This window comes from Euprymna scolopes, chromosome 9, assembly GCF_053919585.1.
Source record: "Euprymna scolopes isolate OS-2025 chromosome 9, ASM5391958v1, whole genome shotgun sequence".
In the NCBI taxonomy this organism is placed as follows: domain Eukaryota; kingdom Metazoa; phylum Mollusca; class Cephalopoda; order Sepiida; family Sepiolidae; genus Euprymna; species Euprymna scolopes.
The window spans coordinates 24,793,039-24,814,093 of NC_136490.1; positions in this window are offsets into that span (position 1 = coordinate 24,793,039).

The window sequence follows — 21,055 nt, forward strand, 5'->3', positions numbered from 1 at the left end:
ACATGTGTCCTCTTGTATTTTGATTGAGACTAGTTTATTTATATGTTTATTTATTATTTATTTTTATAATTTTTAATATCATTATTGTAATTGCTGTTGCTATTATTATATATTTAGTTATTTTGAATTTTTATGTATATATATATATATATATATATATATATATATATATATATATATATATAACATAATTACTATATCATTTATAGCTGAAGATGACTAGTCAGGGTATCGATTTTTTATGCCTAAGTAATTTTATTTTGTGTGTATGCATGCGTTTGTTATTTCATATTAGCAGTTTGGGTTTCTATTTGCTTATTTGTTGTATTATTTTTTACGACTACCGTCTGGCGTTCACTTTCTTTGAGATCACAGTTGTGCTTCATTCGGCTCTTTATTGTTTTTTTATGTACTACTGTTGTCGAAATATCTGGTTTAAACCTCTATAGAGATCATACCTACGTAATATATCTTGTTAGCCAGGTCTCCATTGCCAATTATGGTGGCATAGTTATTTTTCTATATAATCATAATAATTACCAATGCATGTTTGTTGTCGATAAACGATTGCTGTGCTTGACCATCTAGAGCGCGCTTTGTCGTACTTTCAATAGAGATTACATCATTACGGGAACGGGACATATATATATATATATATATATATATATATATATATATATATATATATATACCCTTTCTACCTAGGTATTTCGAAGCTTAATGCTTCTTATCAGCAAACTACGATGGACTGGATGCGTAGCTAGAATGGAAAACAATCATACCCTAACAGTCCTATTGTATGGAGAAATGGAAAATAGTTACCGAGAGATTAGTGGGTAGAAACTCCGCTACAAAGATGTGATGAAGCACCACCTAAAAGAAATGAATATAAGCACGAACAATTGGGAAGGGCTAGCAGCAAACCGAAGTTGCTGTCGCAGTTGCTATCAAAAAGGGAAGGCAGATATAGAGGCAAAAATAAAGTCCAGGTCTGAACAAAAATATTACCAAAAGCTCAACCTTGGTAACCATTCAGCGGCATAAAAAATCGATACCCTGACTAGTCATCTTCAGCTATAAATGATATAGTAATTATGATATATATATATATATATATATATATATATATATATATATATATATATATATATACAAGTACGTCCAAGGATGGAATACTGCTGCCATATCTGGGCAGGAGCTGCTAAAAACATCCTATCCTGCCTAGACAGAGTACAAAATACACTTCGTGGCTTAGTGGGGGGTGCCCTTTTCTCTACCCTGCAACCTCTCTCCCACAGAAGAGACTATCGAGCCTATCCTTGTTTTATCGTTATTTCCATGGCAGGTGCTCGTCTGAACTCCAATCTCTGCCCCCCCTCGCCAATCTTTCACGAAAAACATCCGTCTAGCTGAATCCACTGTCAAAAATTTTCCCCACTCTTTATCTGTGCCTAAATCAAAACGTAGATTCCATGAAAAAAGCTACTTTCTTAGAACTGCACGCCTGTGGAACTCTGTTCCGTGTGCCTGCTTCCCACCTGACTACAACCTGGATGTCTTCAAGTCCAACGTTAACAAATTCCTAATGAACCGCCCCCTTAAGTAAACACTTCATAAAATCTCCACACTAACGTACTGTACTTGCAATAACCCTTATCCCTGAGTGGCTTCTGGGCCTTGATAAGTGGTGACCACCGTGTAAAAAAAACAAATAAACACCTTTTTTCTTTTTTTCTTTTTTCTTTCTACTTTTTTCTTTCTCTTCTTTAGTTATTTAATCTTAAAATCAAATGTTGCCAGATTTAAATGGCGATCCCCCCATTTCTTTTCTTTTTAAATTGTCTTCTTCTAATATCGTCTTTTCAAATCATAATAATCACTTCTGTCGAAGTCTGACGAAGTTACTGGATCGTTAATACGATTTAGTAGCGGAAACATGTGTAAATAAACATAAAACGGTAATAAAATAAAAATATATATATTTGCTCTGCAATAGTATTGAGAATTTCTTCAAGTTTTCACTATTTACCAGTTCTGTTATATATATATATATATATATATATATATATATATATATATATATATATATATATATTTAAATAGAATTGTAGAAGGCGGTACAATGCAGAAGTAACGGAAAGACACAAGCTGAAGCAGGTGAGAAATTTATTAATACAACTTATAAATACATGTGTACATATTCATATTTCATATACGCAGTATATTTATATTTGCACAGTGGTCACCTGAGAAAGTCGGTCTGGTGGTATGTCCGTGTAATATAATATTTCGAGAAAGATCTCTTCGTCAGATATTTACATGACTTTGACAAACGTGCTGACGAAGAGATCTTTCTCGAAATATTATATTACACGGACATACCACCAGACCGACTTTCTCAGGTGACCACTGCGCAAATATAGATATACTGCGTATATGAAATAGGAATATGTGCACATGTATTTATAAGTTGTATTAATAAATTTCTCACCTGCTTCAGCTTGTGTCTTTCCGTTACTTCTGCATTGTACCGCCTTCTACAATTCTATTTAACTACATACTATACAATGCTTCAAGCAAACTACACCCACCTCTTATATATATATATATATATATATATATATATATATAGAGAGAGAGAGAGAGAGAGAGAATTATATTAAATTCCCGAGTTAATCTTATCACAACTTGTGTAATGGGTTAATAATTGTAGACGTTATGTTATATACACTATTTACTAAAGCTTTCCATACGTAAATACCAGGACCTGTGTGTCCCTTCATTGTCAGGAGGAAAACCAACGTTTGTTTATTGACCGTTGTCCAGTGTCAACTCAAATAATGTATTGCACTGTTCGAACAAAGGGGGAGCACCGATGACAGTCGATTAGGAATTTTTTAAAGCGACACAAAACAAATTTATATTATTTTATTAATGGAAGAAAAAAAGTAATTTTCTTTTTAGGCTTTTGTCGTGTTCTTGTATAAGGCCAGAACTCATTTTTGTTGTTTGTTCCCTTTACAAATAAGATACATTTGTTGCCATGGCGCGTATGGAAAATGGTGGTATTGGAGAAATAATCAGATGATAAATAAGGAGTTAAATAGAAAAGGGAAATGATTTCTGTTGTGGTTGTCGTTCGAAAGTGAATGATATTGTTCAGAACTGTGAAGTATTCGGATTTGGTTAGGGTTAGGGTTAGGGTTAGGGTTAGGGTTAAGATGAAAAGTCACTGATCATATGAAGTGAGAAATTAAAACAACGGGTAATGCAAGATGATAGAGACAGAAGGAAAAAAAGGATGCTAAACAAGAATGAAAATAAAAGATGAGAAAAAGACAAAACAAATGGTTCGCAAAAAGAATAAGCAAGAAAGAAAGAACTAATGAAAAGGGATACAGGTAAACAAAAAATAATTATATGGAAAGAGAGAAATAAAAAATATGGACGGAAATAACAAAAATTCACATATGAAGGAATAAAAAAGAAAAAAAAATTATTGATAAAAACAAAATGAAAAAGGAAATCAAAACATATTCAATAAAAAAAAGATGATAAAAAAGATTTAAGTCATTTTGTTTAGATTCTTCGGAATGCTGTACTCAATTTAAGGGTTATTGTCACAAGGTGTCAGTCGATGTAACCTCCGACCTTCTTCAGATTTATATTGTCGAACTCAGAAATTTTTTTATTTAGCTCAGAAATCTGGATTGGAACACTTTATTTAATCTACAGGGATCGCATGTTTTCATGCGGTCAGCCATGACTAGCTAGAAACCTGTATCCGAAGGATACAAGCATCGTTTACAGTGCACTGACACCCACATCTACGTATTCCATCCATCGTTATCCGCTGATAAATGCGTTGTTCGAAGCGCACAGTGTTTTCCGAGGTGGTGGCTCTACATGCACTTCCGGAGTGCTCATTCTCACTCACATCTCTGTCGCCACTCTAACATCGATTTCCTTACTGTGCAGACATCAACTGCATCAGGTTCATAAACTGTGAATATCGATCCGTTCAATCTTTTTTGCATGAAGAATGTAATGACGAAACTCTGCTTCTGGCGCACGTCTATGACCGGGGTTACGTTTGTAGAGTCTTACATCATTAATACCGGCATAAAGGAGATGAAAGTGTACATGAATGCATAAGTTCAATCATTTAAACGATGCAGTTTGTAATCCCCTTCTGATCCATTCGGGTTGAATAAAATTATGAGACATTACTTTTGGAACGGCCAGCGTATTATAGTAAAAATTAAATAACAGGTTGAGAGACAACAAAACCATAACAACTAGAGATCAAAAGCTCAAAGGTGGCATACATGATAAGCGGAGGACACAATATAGACGAGAGATTCAAAAACGATATAAGAACAAATAGTTAAGACACTTACTGGAAAACATAAATATAAACACAAATATATTTACTTGTATAGATATAAATTTGTCTAGTAAGTTACAGTGGTTTATGTATTTTTATGTCTGTTTTGTTTTGTGGTTTATGTTTTTATGTCTGCTATGTTTTTGTTACAGTGCTTTATGTGTTTATCTTAAAAATAAAATAAAACATTTGATTTCAAATATATTTAATATAGCTTATTAAAAACATTTACTAGCAACGATTTATTGTGTGAATAGCGTTATACCACGATGACTTTAAAACATAGGGTCCCACACTTTTATACGTCTGATATAGAAACAAAAATGACCAGCGATCTAAGGGGTCAAACGTGATATTCATGAGAAAGTTAAGCTCGACACTGAGTGAAAGGATCACTTGGTCAAATAACTTCAATTTCCTAGAGCGGCAAATGAAACGGAAGTGTTAAAAAGTTATAAAAATAACTAGTGTATATATATATATATATATATACATATATATACTAATAATTTCTGCGTATCACAATCTGATAGTCTATTGCCCCCTCGCTCTGTCCCTCTCTCTCTCTCTCTCTCTCTCTCTCTCTTATTTTCCCCTTTTTTTATAATCTTGTGGTATGTATTCACTTAGTTGTTCAATTTTCGAACCAACGAATTGTCCACAAAGAGATAACTGCATTGAGTATCGCGACTATATGTGCTCCACTCAGCAAAACAAAACCCGTTAGAAGTCTTCTTTTTACATCATCTTAACATAATTAAACCCTTCTTAGATAAGAGAAAAATCCAGGTTGTCCTCGACGGTCGTACATCTAAGCAATATGATATAAATGCGGGAGTGCCTAAAGGGTCTAATTTTGGACCTCTATTATTCCTAATATTCATAAATGACCTCCCTGACAAAATTGTCTGTGAGATGGGTATATATGCTGATGACACCACGCTCTATAACAGACACGACAGAAAAACAAATAAACACACACCTAAGAAAATGGCAGAAACAATAAAGGATGACCTTCGATCTGTAGTGGAATGGGGACGAAAATGTATGCTCACATTCAATGCTGCCAAGACTATACTTGATTCCTTCAATAATTACAAGAAACCTCCTCTACCACAAATAGCAATGGCCAAAGATTCATTATCTGAAAGTACTTCGTTTAAACTCCTCAGCCTAACGTTCACAGTAAACATGAGTTGGAACAATTACATTGAGGACATTGCCAGGACCGCTGCAAAGAAGGTAGGTTCTCTCTACCGTACTAGAAAGCTACTAACGTCCGAAAGTATCCTATAAGCCACCATTCGCCCATGTATGGAGTATTGTTGTCATATTTGGGCTGGTGCATCTGCTGCTTGTCTCTCGCACCTAGACAAGGTTCAAAAGAGAGTCGCCAACCTGATAGGTCCTGAACTGTCACCTAAGCGTCAGACTCAGTCCCATCAACGAAATGTTGCATCCCTCTTCCTGATCTACAAGTACTTTAACGGTGAATGCTCCGACGAACTGCAAGCACTTGTACCTCCTCGACGTAAATACCCCCGCAAAACCCGACAAGCAGCTAAATCCCGCCCTTTCACAGTAGAGATCCCTAAATGTAAGAAAGCCTTCTACTTCAGTAGTTTCTTCCCCAGAACTGCTAGACATTGGAATTTCCTTCCGGGTCCCCTGCTTTCCCAACTGTACTGACATGCAGAAGCTCAAGTGTAACGTGAACCAACATCTTGCTACCCTACTTCCTACATAGTACCCCTGTAGCTTATGTCCCTGAAGTAGCCCCCTACATCAAAGTGGCAATGTGGCTTGTTTGGGGTGAAAATGTAATAAAATCTCCCCAGACTTTGTTAATATTCACATCAAAACTCCGAAGAGAAATAAAGTTCTATATGAGGACAGGAGCTAATTTTTGTCCAAATTTCTGATTAATTTTCCATGCAATTTCAGAACAAAATTCGTCCTTAATTTGAGCTCAAAAGCAGCATAATAGGAAAGTTATAAGAGTGGTTTAATATAGTCAATGCCGAAGTAGTATTAATCCTAGACGGTTTGTACCAGCTTTCTCCGAAGGAAGCGGTTTCACGAAAATATTAAATTCACAAGCGGAACTCAGTCGTCAGATGACGACGGTAGGTTTTCACAGTTTTTGCCGAGAGGTGTCGACGTCCTCCTACATACAGCACCTGGTATTCCCAAATGGTTACTCATCTGTTACTGACCAGGCTCAACGTTGTTTATATACGTTAATCGAACAATAATTCGTGTTTCAACGTGATTATGCCATATATACCCAGTAATGAAATAGGAATCAGAAACTCTATAAAATATTTAAGTAAATATTGCCATTATTCTCTGCTTTCTCATCTTATCAAGATACAGCTCATGATCATCATATCAATTTAAAGATTCTCTTGTTGACATTGGTTTCCAATATATTTTACTAGTAAGAATTCCTTCGAGAAAGATATCGTGTACTTACGCGAGGAATCAGGGGAGGTTGACAATGACCTGAGCAATAGGATTTTTTGTGGAACGAAATCGATTCGAACTTGGAACACACAGGTCGTCAGTCCCTTTCGTTAACAACTAAACAACCGTGGCCGGAAGACAGTTAAAATGATGATATAGTCATTGAATTTGAAACGTTTTTTTTTTGTATTTGTCATAAAGCAAAACCTGAATATGAATAATTCCTTCAGATATGAAGATGGCATCCATACTTGAACATCACTTAAACACGTCAAAATTTTGCCAGGCATAATTTAAAAGAAAAAAAGTGACACACACACACACATACACACACACGCACACACGCACACACACATATATATAACTGCTATAATTATTTTTAAAGTGACACACACATATATATGTGTGTGTGTATGTATCTGTCAGCCAAATAATAAGATGACTAAAGTAACATAGTCCATATGAGCGAGTGGGAAGATATCAGCAGCAGCAAAGGATGGCTGGTTTGCAGAAAGATTAGCAGCAGGAGTAGTACAAAACGATGCATATGCAAATTAGGACTGTGCACGAGTAAAAGGAAAAAAGGAGAGAAAAATACGTGATTGGTGTAGAAAGTCGTCGTCAAAGGAATGGTACGTGTAAAGTCACAGGCGAGAAATGACTGCCTAATGCCAGCGTGGGGTCGGAAAGAAACAAGGTGGACGTCGAAGAAAATGGACGTGTAAAGCGAGAGCGAGAAATGGCTGAAGTCGGCGTTCTGGTCGGAGTTAAAAACTGTATCCCGGGCGGGATAGACGGTGGTGATAGACTTTTAATTGATGTCGATAAAATTGTAACGGTAGTAAAAAGAACTTTTGTTAAAAAAAATGCCGGACTTTTATTTATTATATTTATTTTATTTATTTCCAGTTTTCTTTTATGAATAATTAAAGTAAAGTGTAGCTGCAACGTCACACAAACTATCAATTACTAATTCTCTACGAAAAAAAATCAAATAATTTAAATGTGGTAGTTTATTTCATTTCCAGAACGTAACACAGATTGTCAAATGTGCGTCTGATAAAAGTGTTTCTGTGAAACGAAGTAGGTTCAGACTGAGCACACTCAGGTCACAGAACGTGTCATTAACCACTAAGCCATCTTCATCCTTAAAATATAGCACGATTGTACGATGCAAATGATGAAATACCATACGGATCTGAAGTAACTTCAACTTAATTTATTCATTTTCGAAGTTAATAAGTATGCTTTAAATTTAGTTTAAATACATGATTCATTTCCATTATAGATTAACTTTAAACGTCTCATGAGTCTGTAACTGTATTATCTGCAAATCATATTTCGTATTGCGATAATACATGGTGGAACAATAAAATTATCGCCCTAGAACAGACAACATGATTCCATTTCCGTTGATAAAAGCTGTTTTTTGCTTGCAGACCATCTACAAGTTGTTCAGTCGTGTACAAATCCCAAGAGCAATAGGAGCCTTCTATCATGTCTAAAAGTTACACAATATTCAACGAGCGAGATCGGAGATGCGTCACTGTAAAACTCATCCTCTCTACCGATCCAAGTTATGACAACATGACCATTGCCAATACCCTCAAAATGCATCAGTGGATGGCCACGAATAACAGGTATGCTCCTAGGGTTATAATAACATATTTTCGGTCAAGGTTATAGTCTTTGATGTGGTTTCAAGTCAGGGTTACATCATGCTACCTCACATTTCCGAAGTCGGCTTGAGAGTAAACGCCCAAGTGTACTTGAATGTGCTGAAGCGTATGGTGATTCCCTGGTGCAATCAGGTGGCCGCTGGCAGATCCTGGGTGTGTCAGCAGGACTCGAAACCGGCCCACAAGTACAAAGTGACCTAGGCTTAGCTTCAAAAGAAATGCTACGACTTTGCACCCTTCTCACACTGTATCCTTCTCGCTAATCTTTTGTTTAAATCTGTTTTTCAATATACAAAAGAAATCGGTAAGACTGACATTTATATTCAGGTTATTAATATATTCAGGTTATTAATATATTCAGGTTATTAATATATTCAGGTTATTAATATATTCAGGTTATTAATATATTCAGGTTATTAATATTCTTAGGTTGACAAGAAAGTTCTTGCGGTTTTTAACTTCTACATTTTAGATGAGCATATCTCGGTTTAAAAAAAATCCATTGATCGAAATAAGTTCCATCAGAATCCACACACTTTTGTCAACTCAAAACAAGTGTATTTATGCCAGTAACGTAAAAATCTTGTGTTCTGGTGGGAATGAAGTCGCTGAAGGCGTTTTTGATGTTGCTATGGTTTTCAAGCATTCCTACGTAGAAAGTTGTAGAGAGGCTCGAAAGGGTAGTAGTCCATAGGTTAGAGGTCTGGAGAGTATGAGTAACGAGGCAGAGTTTCGAAGCCAAGTTCCTTCAGCTTCTGCAGGATCGATTTATCAACTTGTAGTCAGGCATTATCGTGGAGGAGAATTGGGCCTTTTCTGTTGATTAAGGCTGGGTGTTGTTGTCGAAGTTTCTGATGCATTTCATCTATTTATTGACAGTACTTTTCTGTCGTAATGATTCCGCCTACATTCAAAATGTAATGAATGAAACCAGTCGAGACCACCAAACAGTCAGCATGACCTTCTTTTTGGTGCAACTGTGGCTTCAGTAAGTGTCGTGGAGCTCCGTCGACGTCTAACAACTGAGCTGAGCATAGCCGATTGTCGTAAAGAATCCGCTTTTCATCACATATCACAACCCGGTCAAGAAACGGGTCGTTCTTGTTGCGGAGAACAAAGGAGGATGATACGTCATAACAGCGTTTCGTGTTGCTTTCGTTCCCTTCGCGAGACACTCACTTACCAAGTATTTTTGTCTTTCCAATTTCTCACACGTGGTTGTAAATCGTCGTATACGTTACGTCTAATTCAGAAGCAAGTTCTGAAAGTGTTGTGCGTGGATTGACTTCGACTAATGTTATTAATTGATTGTTGTCATCATCCGACAGCCACCACTTCACTTAAGACTCTCGTCGCCGCCATGAAATTTCTTAAACCACCATTCTGCTGTGCGTTCAGTTCTGGGGACTGTGCCAAACACTTCGTTGATATAACGAGCTGTTTCAGAAACCTTTTCAGTCTGGCCTAAATTGAAATAAGAACGTGCGAATTTGCTATTTTTTCGTCTTGGATTCAACGTTCTGAAAAGAAGACATAGTTGATTCAAAACGAATGTAATTTAAACAATTAGATAGAGTGAAAAACTTTTTAACATCATATATAAAGTAAAGGTATTATAACGAAAACTTATTTTAAAATACATAATTTAAAATCAAAATTTAAAATTCTGCAATAACTTTCTTGTCAACCTATATTTTTGTTTGCATGACCAAGTGCGTTACTGCGGAATTCATTTTCCGTGATTTTTTTTCAATTGTCATGAGTTTACATGGGTTTTTTGTTTATTATTATATACTTTGTATATTATCATGGATTAATAGCAACATAATATTGAAAAAAGCAAACTATTTCCAGATATACTCTCACATTTCGATAACAACCCTATTAAAGTAAAGATATTATAAATATTTGAATAAGAAAAAAAACATCATACTTCTGAATTTTTTAATCAATGATTGATAATTTGTATTATTTGAAGTGTTATACCCACATCGTTCCGGTCGATGTAATTTTACCACCCTGATTTATATTTATGCATTGTGTTGGAGATTACCAGGAAAAATTCCAATAATACATTAAAAGTTAACTATCGAATGCATTTATGTCGCACGCCATAATAGTGCGTACCGTAATGCGATTTGAAAGTTTAAAGATACTGCTCGCATTCTGATTTCCGCTATAAAACGAAAGTATCGAAATATAATGGCCAAACACACCAAAACCAGGACGTTTCTAACCAACACAACCTCGAACAAACAACAAAAGAGCTATGAAATAATAACTTGGAAGCTAGAGACGTTCTGAAGTCCGTGGAGGAATGGCCGATTTAATTCATCATATCATATCCTATTAATCCGAAAATCCTATTGTTGGAATTTGTTTCCCGATATTCTTTTTAGTCAGAATTATCTCTAGAATAACATCGGGAGTTACGGCAGGGGCTGCGTGAAGGTTGCCAACATCTTAAGTGAATGTGATTTTTGTCAACGCCAATCCAACTATCTTATATGGAGCTCGAAATGAGGAATCCTTTGTAACTTAAGAGGTCGACAGTTCAACTATCTTTACTGAATATCACGTTTTAATACTTAAACCTACATTACATTTCACCTCATGACGTTGGGGGCTTTAAGATACGGAAGGGGCTTGGTTTTTATCCACAATAGTCTGAGACTCAGTATGAAGGTTCATTTCTTACTAATGCCATATGCAAAATCACGTGGTGCGTTGTATTTCTTTTATTTTATATAATAAGCCCCCCCCAAAAAAAAAAGTAAATACCCCGCTATGTTCTGGCCAAAGCGGTATATCATACCAACTTTGGCTGAAAATATTAAACCTTTGGTTATTGACCGTTGTCCGATGTCAACAGAGAATAAGGCATCTTTAATTCTGAGCGCAAAGGGAGGCAACTCAAACAGAACAGAAAAAAATTAGATTAAAATAAAAACGGAAAGCAGCTAAACGAAAAAATGCTGGGTTTTTTTCTCGTTTCTACAGAGAAAAACACTCTTATTGACGTTCTGCTGAGTTATTGTTAAATCCGGACTCTTTTATCTTTTGCGACTTTTTCTCCCCCTACCTTGTGTCACTCTGCGCAAATAAAATACATCGGTTTCGATTCTTTTCATCAAAAGGCGAATTATTAACACAAAAAAAAAACAGAATAGATAAATAAAGAATAAAAAATAACAATAAATAAAAATCAAATGACAAAACGTTGTTCATTAAAAAATGAACGCCTTTCGACCTTCCCCATTTTTTATCACAGCACACAAAGAGGTGGGAACATTGACACAGTGAGAAAAGAAAATATATAAAGGAATAACGTATGCAACAAAGCGATGGAAATAGGGAGGGGGTCTCAATGTTGTTTTGAGCGGTTCGGAAGAAGATCAATCGACAAATATTGATGATATTTGATTTTGTGTTTTGTATGTTACGAACATTGTTGTTAATTCACAAAACGATTATTTAGAGTTGGGAAGTAATCTTTATAAAAGTACAGCTTGCAATAATATCTATTATTATACTCAAGCCTGGTTAATCAACGTATTTCCCAACGACTGTTTGCCTATATATTTTAATCACATAAAATCAACTGACCAATCGATGCCTCCACTCTGTACGAAATTCGCAACAAACTCTCGTCTTTCTACAACTGCTAACAATTTTCCTTATTATTTATCTGGACTTGAAACTAAACGTTATTTCCATGATCAAAGTGTCTTTCCTAAAACTCCCCTATCTGTGGAACACAATCCCACTGGGCTGCTTTATAGCTCACTATAACATGGCCATTTTCAAGTCTAACGTGAACAAGCTCCTGTCGATCTGTCCTCTTGACGAAGGCTAACTAACAAACTGAAAAGCCAGTTCTTCAGGGCAGTGGTAGAGTCTGTCCTTGTTTACGGTGCTACAGCCTGGACACTCACTAAAATATTGGAAAGAAAACTAGACGACACATACACCCGTATGCTACGAACAATATTAAATTCATCTTGGCAGAATTATCCCTCGAAACAGCAACCTTACCTGTCATATTTAATACCATCAGAGAGAGACGCCTACGATTTGCCGGGTCACTGTCTGAGGAGCAAGCACGAATTGGTAAGTGATGCATTGCTATGGACTCCACGACACGGACGCGCAAGAAAAAGACGACCTAGATACACGACATCCAGCAAATAGCACACGACGCCAACTGTGAACCTGAAGATCTGAGGCAGACTATGGAAGACAAAACTCTGAAGAGGAAGAGTCGCATTGGTCCGGGCAAGGAATCCGTCCTGATGATGATGAGTACGCATGCTGTTGCCTCATCGGTTTCCTGACTCTTGTTAACCTTTATCCCATAGTGATCTTTGAGCCTTGATAAACGATGATCCTCCCCTAATAAAAGATCTGTTAAAACAATCCATCATTTTCGTGATTGCGTTAGATTTGAAAGGTTCTGCTTCTCTTATTCTGATTAGTTGTAATTTGCAATTAACTATTCAAGTGACTTATTATTTTTTATATATTGCCTTCATCCTCTGACTAATAACAAATTCTGGTGTCGTTGCCACACACATTGTGTTACTTTTGTTTTCTGCAACTAAACACCTTTGTTTGCTATGTCACGCTTTCTAATGTTAAGAAAGATAACTTCTGCGAAAAGCTGTTTATTCTAAACTCATGTCATAGGTATTCAGCTGGCTCTCGATAGTCAAAGCATACGCTGAAAATATTTCTCACGATGAAGAAGGGTCAGGCACCAAATGATCACCGATGATTCGGAGGATTGAAGACTTTCGAATAAATTATGTAGAACTGATCAGTATGTATTTGCAGTATCAAGCCAAATGTAATATTTTCAATAAACAGATAGCGAATGGAGAAAATAGTTGGTAGTGGTTGTAGCTAATCGAGTGTTTATTTGGATGGAAGAAATCTTTGTAGCAGCTTTTGAAGACTCGTCAGTAAAACAAACTGACGGAAATGTATGTTTCCGTCTTAGTGCGATGTACCCTTACAGAAGAATGTCATGCGTCCTTGTAAAGAACTGTGTTCGTTAACGTGCTATGTGTTTCCTCTTAGCTGTTATTTGAACATCTAAAACACCGACGCACACGCGCACCCACAAACGAACATCGTATACTCTAGACACCCAAACGCATCATATACACAGCACGAGATACGCGTAAATATACGCAATATTCACACGAGTCAGCACACTAAGAGACAATATGGTCGGTGTACATAGGGACGTTTATGCAAGCATACATGAACACGTAAATATATATACACACATCATCAATATTCCATTTCTCCATGCGTATAGGATTGTTACTATGGCTGGTACACAAGTCTCTACTCTCCCCCTCTCAGTCAGGATGCAAATGAGATTGTTTCGCCTAATCAGACCCGCGCTGCCAACTAGACTACAGCCCCTGTCCCATCACCGCAATGTCATCCTTTTCTTCATTTATAAGTGCTTAAATGAGATGTTACCCGACGAACAGACCGTACTAGTACTCTCTCAACGTAAATACACTCAATCAATAATGTAGCAGCAAAATTACACCCCTTTTCTATAGAGGTATGAAGATGACAAAATTTTTCTTTGGGTCGTTTAACTTTAAAATTCTCTCCTTGCCACCTGCTTCTCAACGGTATCAACATGGAAAAGTATAAATGTAATGTGAATAACCATTTCGCTATCAGCTCCTGACTTAGAATTCACACTATATTGTTCTCTTAATATTAGTAACCCCTGATGACCTAATGATCGTAAGTTTGTTGAGTTTTTTTTTAAACATATATAAACGTATACACGCTTTCAGGAAAGTAAAGGAATATCGCAAGTCATCCGTAACTCTCAAAGTGTGAAGTTCATAAATAAATGCGTGTATAGTACCCACTTACACAATGACCGCGGGGCGGACACTTACGGTGCGCATAAGCGTGCAAAAGCATTACCGCAGCGCCCACACCCACAATTTTACACCGTAAATAATCGCAGCTCGCCAAGAATGAATACAGCGAACGCTCGTTCGGGGTTTGTTCGTTTTACTGCCGCGTAACCTGTGCTAACCGGTTCATGCTTGTTGAGGCTAAGGTCAATGGACTGTGACAGACGTAGACAACTTTACCCCGTTCGCCTTTTATTGTCCGAGTGTCGGGGTCCGTGACACCGTCAAGTGAAAGGCGGTGATGTTAAAATATTAACGCGGAAAATATGGAGGTTTAAAGGGAAGCGCATGCAAAATTCATATGATCGGCTTTCAACTAATGAAAAGTTCGTTATCGGGATAATACGTGAACACCAAGCGTCATTATGGCAAGTTATAAATATCACATAAAAATATATAACATTTTGTAAATTGACACTAGTTGAGGTAAATGCTTGAGCAGGGCTTCCTCGGAGCACGTTTTATAAAATCCTACAAAATCGAGGCTTTTATTTCCTTTCACCCCACAAACAAGGCGTATTGTAACTTGAAACATAAGTGTCTACTATTTGGAATAATGTCTAACAGAAGACTCTGGGGAGTTGAGCAGATAGATGTATGTTTACATTAAATTTAAACTTCTAAGTGTTATTATTAGGGCTATGACAACATCATATTTTTTTCCTTGTTTTGATTCCCGGGTATATATCCATTGATATCTTATTCTTTTGTATGTAGAGTGATGTGATCCTCGGTTCATTAATATCGTCTGGTTGGATATATACTCGGAGTCAAAACAATGAAAAGAATATGCTGTTGTGATAGCCCTAGTTATAATATATTATTTTTTATTGGGACCCTTTTAAATGAGAAATTTGTGTATCTATTTATTTATTTGCCAACTGTTATTCTCATCTTCATAGTTATTGTTTCACCTTGTGTTGTAGTGGAAAGAGGCGTTGAATCTCCACCGTTCCAGGTGAGCATTGTCTGAAAATAGCGGTTTCAATCCTGCCCAAAAGAGGGTAGAAGTTCATTGGCCAAAACGTAGGGACACAACAGCAACAACTATGGAATGCAGTAATTACTATGGAAGGCAGTAATTATTATGGAAGGCAGTAATTACTATGGAATGCAGTAATTACTATGGAATGCAGTAATTACTATGGAAGGCAGTAATTACTATGGAAGGCAAAAACAGTTACGACTCTCAGCATTCCTATCCCGTCGCGATTAGTCACCTGAAGAATGCCAAGAAATGAGTTGGTTGAAACGTGATGAAACAACTACAACTATGAAGATGCGGATAACAGTGTGTAAATAAATAAAGAAATAAAGAAATTCTGCATGTCATTACAGTCAGGGAAGCAAGAAACAGGGAGAGAATTCCAAGGTCTAGCAGTTCGAGGACGAATCTATTAGAGTAGAAGATTTACCGTTTTTGGCAACCTCAACATTTTTCTCTTTTTTTGTCCCCCAACTGAGGACGGAGAAGATAAAGTGCAGCATCAGAACATATACTGCACTTTGCTCCCATACATGTCCACGGAATGCTGTTAGTCGTTCTTTATTGTTATATCAGTGGTAGGAGAACCAATTTATGCCACCCGCCCTGAAAATAACATTAACAGCAAAGACTCGTTTAGTTGCGACCACTGTTAATTTTTCTTTTCTTCCTAAATTAAATTGAATTGAGTTTCTTTCAAAAAAGTTCCCTTCTATTAAAGATGCAATCAAGCTGCTGTCTCCCAGTCAATTACAACATGGTCGGTGTAAAGTCCAATGTAAACAAATTTACGTCAAGTCGTCCGCTTAGTAAAATTTTGCTCATTTCATTCATAGGAATGTGCTCTGACAACAATACTGCAAGCACACACACACACACACGCATAAACATACACATAGACGCACAAATGCAAAATTATTTCAACTTAATTATCATTGCTTAACTGACAATATTTCTTATCTTTTAGTAGACTTTAGCTTTTGATAAGCGATGAAATATTAGGTTTTTAAAAATCTTTTGAAGTGTAAACCATATAGTTAGAATTATTGGGAACTAGCTGGACGCCCGGCGTTTCCCGGTCATACAATAAGCTAAAACATAATATTTTAATTTATGCAGATTACCTATGTATTTTTATAGAATCAATCCTCTATTGAATGTTATATATTGCGAGGAATAATTTGTCCGGTGAACTAATTCGCAAAAAAAAAAAAAAAAAAAATTTTTAAATAATAATGATAATATCTTTCATCAAATCCCGTCTGTGTTTGTTTAGAATATCACGTCAGCTGATATTTGGTTTTGACGATGAATACCCTAAAAAAGTTACTTCTGATTAATGTTTATCTTTAAAATATGAAAACGAAGAAATGATTTGCAACGATTTTAAATGGTGGATCTTCTTTTATCGTAAATTGAGAATTCCTTAATAAGAATTTAAAAAATTAAAATAGTGCGGTATTCCGGGCTTGAATAACGGACCATTCGGTCTGTAGTCTATTACTCTACCGCTGAGCTATATCTCAATCTGAAAATGGTTCTCTTTTTTAAGAAAAGGTATTTGCTGAGAATTGAATCTCCCTTGGTTTGTTAAGAATTGTTTACCTTGGCCGGTGTAACGTAAAATATTCCCCTTTTAAAATGATTTTTTCTGTAAGTAAAAAAGGCTTTTTTAGGATCGGATCTTTTCGATTTTCGATACTTATCTGATTAATTTCTGAACAAACCTATCTAAGAACACTGCCACGCATATAAATTAGCTTTGTGTGACATCTGCAAAAGACAGGCTCATCCGTTTCAAAACCTATGAGGAAAGAACTTACATACGCACACACACACACACAAAGTGAGTTTTATATAATAGTGGAAATAGAGAGAGATAATGATTTCCAAAATAAAATCTCGTATGCAACAATATTTTTAATAGACTTCGTAATTTTAACATCTGTAAAAGTAATGTTCTAATTAGTTAAAATAAGTATAAGGTACCGAAGCGACACTAACACTAAGTGAATTTAACCAGCTTCCTCCAAAGGAGAAAGTTTCTTGGGCGTATTCAATTCACAATCGGTCCATAGTTACATGCACATCCCCGTCAGGAGAGAAGATAATGTCAGTTTTTTTTTTTAACTCTTGCATGGAGGTGTCGACGTCCTCCTGTATAGAACTCCTGGTATTCCTAAATAGTCACACATCTGGTACTGACCAGGCTCAACGTTGCTTAACTTCGGGGATGCTGACGAGAGCTGGCGTGTCAACGAGATTATTTCGTATTATAGGCATAGGTATAACGGACACCAGTTTAAGAATAATCTTAATCACTTCAGAATAATGATAACAAATAATTTATGTTTAAATAATAAAATATTTAAGATTATATGGATTGTATATCAGTGTGATATATTGACATCTGTGAAATAAAAAAAACATATTTATTAAAGTTAAAATGTTATTATATATTCAAATGAGCCACACGAGCCAAGGTGATTCATACACCCATATTATATGTGTTATGCACCTGCGTGTTTTTCCCCCTCTCTCCATTTGTGTGGATATATGCGTTTTGGGAATGAAATTTAAAACAAAGCCTATACAAAGATCAAAAACAAGTACTTCTCGAGATAATATTCCATTCGAATATATATATTATATATATATATATATGTGTGTGTGTGTGTGTGTGTGTGTGTGTGTGTGTGTGTAGGAGAGAACGATAAAATTTACGCCCTAAAGAAAAATCAATTAAGGGAACTTGATTTTCTAGTAGAGCTGACATCTATTCAATTTAGTCGCCTTCAGTCTCAATCACCGCCTCGATTCGGGTTCGGAACTGGGAGCGTGCTTTTTTCTACAAGTACCGGCGGGAGCTCGGCGGGAGCTCGACAGAAAGTCACTTCGAGCTCAGTGGATGGAGGCGATCAGGCTGGCTTTGGTGTTGTGCGAAGTCCTGTTAATGATGTTCTTGACGCATGACCAAACGAAGTAATTCTAACGGGTTCAGTTCAGCCAGTGAGAGAAGTGTACAATGTCGTAGTAGTCCTTCTTATAGGCTCTTTGGACTTGTGGACCGCGTCTGCCAGTGGCCACATGATTGCACTAGGGGATCAGCACACTCTTCAGCACATCCAGGTACACTTTCGTGTTGACTTTTAAGCTTACTTCGAGGATGTGAGGTGGAATGATTTGGCTCTCCCTTGAAATCACAACAAAGACCATAACGATGCGTTTAGCTGTACTTTCAAGTGTTGGACCATCCAGATTTACTTCTTGGGGATGCTGGCTATGGTCCTGTTTTCCTAACTTTGACCGCTAGAGAGCATGAGTTGTATAGCGGCGCATTTCCGATCTCGCTCTTTGAACATTGGGTCACCTTCAGACAAAATAGAAGGCATCTATTGCTTTTGGGATCTGTATACAACTGGCCAACTGGTCTGCAACAACAAACAAATGAAAAGTTGCTTTCATCAAACGGAAATGGAATCATGTCGTCTTGTCTAGAGCGACAATTTTATCGTTCCAATCAGTATATATATATATATATATATATATATATATATATATAATATACATAATATACAGATGGATAGATAGATAGATAGATAGATAGATAGATATGCGCACATGTGTGTGTAATGTGGTTGGGGACTTGCATGTTTAAAGTTTTAATAAATTTGCTTTTATTTACGGAAACCTGGCGCCCTGTTTCAATTTGAAAGAGAAGATAAATATTCACGACCATTTCAATGAACAGAACCTTTACTTGTTTGAATAAAGTTCAATTTAGTTTGGCCGTGGAACCTAAAGATTGCATGTTCCACCAAGGAACGATGAGCGGAAGTGAATAAAAGTAGTTTGGCAATTACATATGATGCTTAAATAAAGTCTACAAATCATAGGGATGACTAGCTTTTTTATTATCATCTAATATACATGTCGCTTCAAGCATTTTACATTTCTCCTCATATCGATCCATAGCACTCTTCCGTTCTCCTTCCCCTTCTTCTCTCTCTCCGCCCCCCTCTCTATCTCTCCCCCCTCTCTCTCTCTCTCTCTCTCCCTCTCTCTCTCTTTCTGTTTTCATTAATTATGCAGCTATTACCATTTGCACAATTTTAGAACAATAGGCACATCACACATGGAGGCAAAACAATCACACACATATTTATCTACTACTAGCAGATCACCCGGCGTTGTCCGGTCGTGAAATACGCTTAAATATGATATTTTAATTAATACAGATTTCGTAGTTATTGTTATAAAGCCAATTTTTCAAAGATTATTTATTATACCCAATACATAGAAGTAGTTTCTAAAGTTACAAAAACAATGACTTATATGCCAAAACATTTAGCTCTCCAGCGGTAGTTGCTACCAACTAAGCTAACAAAATATCCATATCCAAACTTACAAATTAACACAATTTAACATATAAAGGTATATTTGCGCAGGATACACATTGTTTTAAACTTTGACTCCTTAGCAGCTCTTTTTTTACCGGTTTTTAGCCGGTAAAATACAAAAGAGCAAATCAATTTTTTCCCAGGGCCGAATCCCCTATATGTCAAGTTTCAAGTTTGTAGAATAAAAATACATAGTAGTTTGGTAGAGGCCGTCACGCACACTCACAGACAATAATCTTTACATATGTATATATACATATATATATATATATATATATGCGCGTGTGTGTGTGTATGTGTGTGTGTATAGTTAGTTATAAAATATATATGGCGATTAAGCTACACTGAATATTCTGCGTTTCATCCACTCTTGGATTCTTCAGGCTTATATAATAACTTTATAACTAACTAACTAGCTGTACCTACATATTGAGCACTTTTGAAGTAAATACTTAAAGTTTACGCATAAATTTATACTTTCGTATATTAATTTTATGTGAGTAAATGAAGTAGTTATATATATATATATATATATATATATATATATATATATATATACCTATATATATATATTGATTTAAAGGTTATGAAGGTTTTCTGAAGCATGAAAAACGATATTACTTTTTGTATTGAATATTTTTATTGTTATTTTTTTATATTTCAAGCGGACCTCCGCTCTTGGTCACAAAAAAGTATCGAAATGAAAAAGAAAAATAAAGCCGTTGAAAAAAACTGCAAATTTGTCGTGTGGAGAGCGTTCATTCCTAGTAATCATGTTCAAAAAAGTTCACATGGATTATTTTAGCCGTTTGTGGAAGAAGATTTTATTTTTTATTTATTTTTTATTTAAAATTTTTTTTAAATGTTGCAACGCAATAGCGTTTAATTCAAACGGCACACATACCCATACACATGCATATGCATACACAGGCAAGTACAGATACAGGCATGCATATGTACATCCACACGCACACATGCATGCATTCATATCTACCCATATGCGCACATGTACACACATACCATATATACATACAATCGCATACATATACATGTATACATATATATATACATATACATATACAGACATATAAAATATATAAATAAACATACACATAAATACACATATAGACATATACGTACATATACAAATATATAAGCATAAATACAAATACAAGAGCATGTAA